The 8,061-nt window shown below is 48.8% G+C and overlaps 1 long non-coding RNA gene across 1 annotated transcript; it reads left to right on the top strand.

The window, feature by feature from the left end:
- The first annotated feature begins 4,952 nt into the window (after positions 1-4,952).
- Positions 4,953-7,635, top strand: LOC130542066 (uncharacterized). The gene is made up of 2 exons (XR_008956360.1): positions 4,953-5,721; positions 6,363-7,635. It is a non-coding gene; the product is annotated as an uncharacterized LOC130542066 (long non-coding RNA).
- The last annotated feature ends 426 nt before the right edge of the window (positions 7,636-8,061 follow it).

Raw genomic sequence — 8,061 nt, 5'->3', positions numbered from 1 at the left:
AGCACCACAAGATAAAGCGGCCCCCAGATTACTCACAGAGTAAGATTTTTTGAAGCCAATATGGTGATCTTAAGAATGCCTGACGTTGCAGACAACCACATTCTTTCTGAGTAGTCACCACATATCTGCTTCACACTCTTGTCTATATTTTTTCCTGGAAGATCCTTTCATGTTCCACGATTTTTCAGCCACTGTCGACTATCAGGTCACGTATCCTTCCAGAATTCCTGGCGAGATCCAACCAAACCTGCATGTCTGGATTGAATTTTGAGTCATCAATTATGCCCTATCTTCACCTAGCTCAGGCTCTGATTGCCCATCCGAAAGCTTGTTTCACACCTTCCAGCTCAGTAGCCAGCCCTGTTATTGGGGAAGACAAACCCACGCGGGAGCCCTCTGATTGGTGTCACTCAGCCTTGTCCCAAGGATGCCGGTGGCTCTCACCAGATCTTTCATCCAGCCTCCTGGGGTAGATCTGCCCTTTGCGGAAGCTTCAGACCCTCCCTTTGCGCCCAGCCTCTCTTTCTAGAAATACCCACCAAAGGGCATGGACAAAGAGCAGGGAAAGAGACCTCAAGAAGGCGAACATGGAGGCCTGGAAATTGATTAGCCCTTTGAGCTGTCACAATGTGAACGTCTATGAGAGACGCCTCCTAGGATTTACAGAACTCTTCAGAAAAAGTAAAAAAAAAAAAAAAAGTTATTTGATGTGTTAGGAAGTCAATGCTGTTTGGCATGGATGTACTCTCAGTGTCTGACTCTGGTTTAGTTGTTTACATCAGGAGTCATGTTTTCTGTTGAAGTTTCAGAACACAAGTGATCAAAGAAATAAATGCCTCTTTTTGTGACCTTATAAGGAAAAACTGCAGATTTTCATGACATGAAAATCTAGAGCAAATCCAAAGTTTGCTTTAAGCTTGGACTAATATTACTAACTGACCAGAGATAGGAAAAAAATCTCTGGTCTGAATTAATTGTGTGTTTCTTATGTTACATTTTTTACTTTGATGAACTGTAATTATACTCATGTGAGAGGCAAAGAAATTATTTATTTCTCTTTCTTACATTTACAAAGCACATACTTATCTTTTTAAAAAACAAATTATTGTGGTAAAATATGCATAACATAAAATTTACTCTTTTAACCATTTTTAAGTGTGCAGTTCAGTGGAATTAAGTACATTCACAGTGTTGTGCTATCATCCGTCCATCATCCATCACTCTATCCATCAGTCCATCTATCCATCATCCATCATCCTTCCATCCATCCACCATCCATCTATCCCTCCCTACATCCATCATCCATCATCCATCCATCCATCTCTCCATCTATCCATCAACCATCCATCCATCCAACTATCCATCCCTCCATCCATCATCCCTCCCTCTATCCACCATCCATTCATCCATCCATCCATCATCCATCCATCTCTCCATCTATCCATCAACCAATCATCCATCCATCCATCCCTCCCTCCATCCATCCCTCTCTCCATCCATTATCCATCAACCACCCATCATCCATCTATCCATCCATCTATCCATCCATCCATCCATCCATCCATCCATCATCCATCCATCCACTTTCAGAAACTTTTCATCTTCCTAAACCAAAACTCTCTCCCCATTAGACAACAATTCCCCATTTCCCTCTCCACCCCAGCTCCCAGCACCCAACCCTCTGCTTTCTATCTCCATGATTTTGGCTGGCTACATCATGTAACTCACATAAGCGAGATCATACAGTATTTGTCTTTTTGTGACGGACTTATCTCACTTAACATAAGAGCCATCCATGTTGTAGCCTCTGACGGGTTTTCCTTCCTGTTTAGGACTGATAATACTCTGTTGTAGGTTTATATCACATTTCGTTTATCCATTCATCCATCAGTGGACATTTGGGTTGTTTCCACCTTTTGTCCATAGTGGACAATGCTGCTATGAACATGAGTATCTGTTTGTGTCCTTGCTTTCCGTTCCTCTTATGTATGTCCAGAAGGGTAATCGTGGGATCACAGGGTGGTTCTATTTTTGATGTCGAGGGAGTGCCTTACTGTTACCCACAGTGACTGCACCATCTTACAGTCCCGCCAACAGTGCATGAGGATTTCAATCTCTCCACACCCTCATCAACATTTACTTTCCATTTTTTCCTATTACATTTTTATAGTATCCATCCTAATGGATGCAAAGCAATAGCTTATTTTGGACTGACTTGCATTTCCCTAATTAGTGTCAGCTCAGCATTTCTTTCTTTCTTTTTTTTTTTAAGATTTTATTTATTTATTCGACAGAGATAGAGACAGCCAGCGAGAGAGGGAACACAAGCAGGGGGAGTGGGAGAGGAAGAAGCAGACTCCTAGCAGAGGAGCCTGATGTGGTGCTCGATCCCATAACGCTGGGATCACGCCCTGAGCCAAAGGCAGACGCTTAAGGACTGCGCCACCCAGGTGCCCCCAGCTCAGCATTTCTTATGTGTCTATTGGCCATCTGTGTGTCTTCTTTGAAGGAATGTCTATTTAAATTGGGTTATTAACTTTTTTATTGTTAAGTTCTTTATATATTTTGTAAATCAATTCCTTACCAGATAGATACATCATTTTAAAATATTCTCTCCATTCTATGGCTTGCCTTTTCACTCTGATGATACAGTCTTCTGATGCACAGAAGTGTTTAATTTTGATGAAGTCCAATTTACCTATATTTTAATTTATTGCCTGTGCTTTTGGTATCATATTTAAGAAATCACTGTTGAATGCAATGTTATAAAACTTTTCTCCTGTATCAACTTTCAAGTTTAGGCCTCTTATCCATTTTGAGTTAATTTTTATTTATGGTGTGAGGTAAGGATCCAGTATCATACTTTCGCGTCATACCCATCCTTTGAATTAGGATAACATGGTGTTGATTTCAGTGTGGTTGTCCCCCTTTTGTAAATGTGTACACAGAGGCTTGGAGTAGTTTGTGCCTGTCCCCGGTCCCTCAACTAGATAAAGCAGTGATAGTTCAAATATGGTTAGCTTTATTCCAGTCTCAGGCTCAGGAATAGCCCACACACGTGCCGGAACTCGGGCCAGGGTAATAATTTGGACTCGCTGTCCCTGTATTATAATGCACATCCTAGAATGGAGTTCTGTTTGTAATGCATGCATTGCCCATTGTTCATTGGGGATGATCGTGTCTACATTCTAATGTTTGTGATTAAATAGTCATTGAAACAAATTCAACTCGTGGATGATGTCAAAAGCCTCTAATGCTCATTGTCCCTCATTTGCCAGAGTGTAGGTAAACTAGAATGAATGGTGAGGGGAAAGTTACCCACGACCAGAGAGACCTCGCTGGGTGAGCCAGGCCCCACAAGCAGCATGTGTGTCTCACTATTCGTAACCACTGACATGTGTACAGCTCTTTACTGCCGGCCAAGACCATGCACGTTCTCTGTTGTTGCCCCCTTATTCAGTACTCACTTGCTCATTGACTGAGTGAGGACTGGTGCGCCTCAGAGCACCGAGAGGAGAAAGGCAGCATTTCTGAGTTTGGGAGCTCACAATCCATGATGGGAGTTACGTTTGCTCAGGATGGCTGTGCAGGTGGGAACAGAATGAGGGAAGCACCAAGGGGCTCGAGGACCACACCCCAGGGAGAAGCGCTGGAGAATAGTTAGTAGAGCAGGTGGCAGCCCCACCGAGACTCTGAGGATGAGCAAGGCGAACATTTCCTGCAGCGCTCACTCTGGGTCAGGGACTTGTACAGATACACACTGACAGAACCTCATGATACCCCCTTAGAGTGCGTTTTCATTCTAACTTTCAAGTAAGGACATGGCTCGGGCAAGATGACATGTCCAGCACAATCTGCAGATAGTGAGGAAGACAAAAGCAGTGGACAGATTGTGCCAAGGCCCAGGGCCAGAGAGACATGACCCTGTCCGAGGAATGGGAGGACTCGTGAGTCAGCTACACAGGTCATGGTGAAGTGATGGGCTGAGTTCAGGCACTTGGACCTGCTGTAGGCAGGGACTACTTGGTGAGGGCTCAGTGGACATCAGTGGGACCATGTAACCCCTGAATAGTGTTCGAAAGACACTAGGTATGCATCGTTTGTGCATTTTTGTGGTTAGAAGACCCATAGACTTACCAGCTTTTCAGTGGGCTGAAAGGTTGACAGAACCATCAAGCAGGAGATAATCACTAAGGAATCTTAACTGGGGGATAGCCTTAGAATTATTTTCCTTGTGGCCCAGTGAAAGCAGGGCATGTTCAAGGCAGGGTGGCCCCTTGTTGCCCCATGCAGTGAGGGGCTGATGGCCTCATCCAGCACCCTCTGTGCACACTGACCCCCATATGAGGTTCCACGAAGGAAGACGTTTGGGCTGCCTTGCAGCCCTACGCCCGTGGCGTGTAACCCAGGGCCTGGCAAGGGGTAGACGCACGATTCCTGTTTGTTGAATGAAGTTATTGGACGCGTGTGTCTGTGATGCCTGGATACTTACATGAAGGTAAAAATTAAGGCATGAAAACAAGCAAACAAGCGAGGGGTCGAATGTATTTAAAAAAAAAGGGGAAACATCAGAAGGGCAAGTGGAATGTCAGCAGGAACCAGAAATGTGTATTTCCTACTCCCTGCTTCCCTGAAATGAAACCAATGGCTTGTAATGAATTAGCAGCAAGGGGGGACGTGGGGTCTGATGGCACAATGCCCGGGTCACCCGGCCCTCGTGTCTGCAGTCGGACAGCCCACTGTTCCCTCAGGGATGCGAGTGTCCTTGAAACCAGAATAGTCCCGTTCTGTGAACCAGGAGCATTATGTTTCCCATAAGCCAACAGATGGGACCTGGCACAGTCAACTGGCCGGCTTCTAGAAACAAAATGGGAGGGTAAACGATTATTTCAAAGGAGCTCGGGCATGCTGCCCGTTAACCTGCAAACACGCTGAGTGCCGCACACGCTTCTGACACGGGCTCGCCGCGTGGCAGCCGGGACAGGGTGTTTCTCTAACGGGTGACCCGAGAAGGAGGGACATGCTGCCTGGAGCCGAGCCAACGGGAATGGGAGTGATGACTAAGGACCGTAATGAAGTACACCCTCAAAGGAGTTGTCCATTGGGCCATCCAAAAAGAACATTCTGTTTTCCTTTAATTATCTGTCGTTGCTCCTTCTCTTGTAGGGAGGCGAGTGGTACAGACGTGTGTCTCTTTCGCTGCCGCCCTCAAACTCCATCCTGCTGCTGGGCTTAGCCTGCGGAAGAGAGAGAAGCCTTCCAGATGTCAGCCACGTGGGAAGGAACCATCGCGGTCCATGCTCACAGCCTTGTTCCGGCTGAGCGCCACTTCATGCCGTTCGCTGGGTCCCGGAAGGACGGGCTTCGCTGCTGCCCTGAAGGGTGGGGCCCAGGCAGGACACTGCTGGGGAGCAGGTGTAAGGGAACTAATACAGATGTCGTAGATGCCTACACGTACCCCACTGATGACCTAGTGACTGCTCAGTTTGGTCCAGGCAGGGACTAATGCACTGATCAGAGGTAACATCACTGGGTCCTGCCTCTCCGAACCATCACCGCCTTGTGCCACATTCACTCACGCATGACACGGCGATTCAGCCACCGTTCTTGCCACAAGTGTGTCTAGCACGAGGCCTCCACGTGTATGAGATGCTGCCCCTGCCCCTCAGGATGTTACAGGTGGATTCGCGGAGACCCAAACGTGGACACGCGGATCACACGGTGAGCAGGGCGTGGGAGGAGCAGTGGGCGGAGTCTGGGGACGGTCTGTCCAAGGTGTGTGAGCTGGTTTGGTAGACGCTGTCGTAACTGTGCTGGGACTCGTTCTAAGCCAGTGTGCTAAGACGTGCAGACAGGCACGTGACTGCCCTGCAGGACCAAGTTTATACTCGAGGCACGGCCACCGGGCAGGGCCATGCTGGGAAGCACTGGGGACGGTCGGGAGGCAGAGGGAGCGACGGGAAAGTGTGATTTCCCAGGGAAGGAAAGGACACGGCAGGGTGAGCAGGCTTAGGGCCCCCTGGGGTGTGGGGACTGCCCCTGGTGTCTGGCCCAGAGTGTGAGGGCTACAGAGGAGGGGTCTGGGGGTGGCGTGCATTTGCAGGGTGAGCTCTGGGTCGTTCACTGCGGGAACTGGCTGGCCCTGGGTGGGCAGGCAGCGAGGCCCCAGATGTCAGAGCATCAGACACCCGGAGAATAAGAGACATGGTTAATAGGTATGTAGGTAGGTGTCTTTCCTGCGGGCCAGAGGGGAAAGGGACCCGGGTGGGAGGCACAGGCGGTAGCACTAAGTTTGTGGGTGGATGAACCAGTCTGTATTTCTGGGGTTCACTTAGCTGCTGGGTGGTGCGTGTTCTCTGCAGGAGGAAGAAGGATGGCCATGGGCCTGAGGCTGGATGAGAGCAGGGGAAGAAAGCATGCTGCGCAGACATGAGGCCTCTGCGGGCAGGAGGGCAGCCGAGGGCCAGGGTGCCGGGTCCCTCCCACACACACCCCTGGTCCCCCAGCTGCTATCTACTTGCTCTCAGCTCAGCTCATGGAGCATCTCGTGGCTCTTTCACGACGTGGAATCCGGAAATTCGTCCACTGGGAGAGGGGAGGCACACATGCAGGTGGGGAAGGTGAAGTTGGAGATCAGGGACTGGCAGCCCAAGCACCGGCCCTGGAAGCCCACCTGGGCCCGGCTCACGGAGACAGACACCTGCCGCTTCGTTATCAAAGCCTGTTTCCATACCTGCGGGACAGAGACAGCCCTGACACGCACACTCTGGGGGCGATGGGTGAGCGACGGCATGTCCAGTCCTTGACCGCCTGTGCACGAACTGTGAGCAGAGGAAGGTGTCCCCCTGGAGCGAAGGCCCCTGTCACCACGCCACAAGCAAGCGACGTGTGCCAGGCACCAAGCACTGCTCTGCACGTGGAAGCTCACAAGAGCTTCCCCATATATAGCGAGTCACTCAGATTTCCCGTGCGGAAGCTGTAGGTTACCTGTGTAACTCTGGCAAGACGGGCTAGAGATCGGGTGCGTCTGGACTCCCTGAACCAGCACAGCTGGACACCGGCCTGAACCCAGGGCTGTAACCAGAAGCCAGAGTGCAAGGTCCAGGTGCAGGGGCATGGGGTGGCCCCACTTCCTCGTGACGGGAGAGCCACATGCTGGGGTGCCTGCTGTTTCCAAGCTGTTCCCCCAGCGGTGCAGGAGAGGACGTCACCTCGGCTCCCCTGCGGCATCTGCCCGGTCATCTGCTCCTGACACCTGCTGCCTTACGGGAAAGTGAAGGTCGTTTAATCCCCTCCCCCACCTACTCACTGCCTGCACTTCCTCTAATGGACTCTTTCTGCTCTTTACCTTTATTCTATTTTACAAGGACATGGGGAACAGTGAAATGCCTCCTCATTCACCCCTGGGTTCTCTCACACAAATTAGCATAGGGTGTGGGGCGGCTGGGTGGTCAGCTGGTGAAGCATCTGACTCTTGATTTCTGCTCATGATCTCAGGGTCGTGAGATCAAGTCCTGCATTGGGCTCTATGCTCAGCGGGGAGTCTGCTTCTCCCTTTCCCTCCGTCCCCTGCACATGCTAACTTTCCATCTCTCTCTCTCAAGTAAATAAATAAAATCTTTTTAAAAAATTAAAGTAGAGAGGGTTTCCTCCGTGAGTATGATTTGGGGTCTGCAAAGGATAATTTTATGCACAAAATTATATGCATGAAAAAGGAATCTTTAAAACGTGTATCTCAAAAAAAAAAACCCAAAATGCCTAATAAAAAATATAGATTAAAAAAGTTTGAACAATTGTATATTTAAAGGGATATTCTTATTAGGCTCAAAGTGAATGTCTTTTTGGTTTTCCTTCCTCAGAATGACGGGTTTCCTAAATTCAGCTTCTAGCTTAGATTCTCGCAAATTCCACTCCCGAGAGTTGTCCTACTTTTTGGAGGTGCAATTTACACAGACATTTTGCATTAACGAATTAGTTCACTGCACGTAATTTGATTTGTGTTTAAAAGGCAGAAAGCCGTACTGAGGTCTGAATCCTAAGGCCATCTTAGAAAAATAAACT

This window comes from Ursus arctos, unplaced genomic scaffold (genome assembly GCF_023065955.2).
Source record: "Ursus arctos isolate Adak ecotype North America unplaced genomic scaffold, UrsArc2.0 scaffold_3, whole genome shotgun sequence".
Classification (NCBI taxonomy): domain Eukaryota; kingdom Metazoa; phylum Chordata; class Mammalia; order Carnivora; family Ursidae; genus Ursus; species Ursus arctos.
Note: the sequence above shows the minus strand (reverse complement) of the source record. Positions and strands in the feature narration are given on the sequence as shown.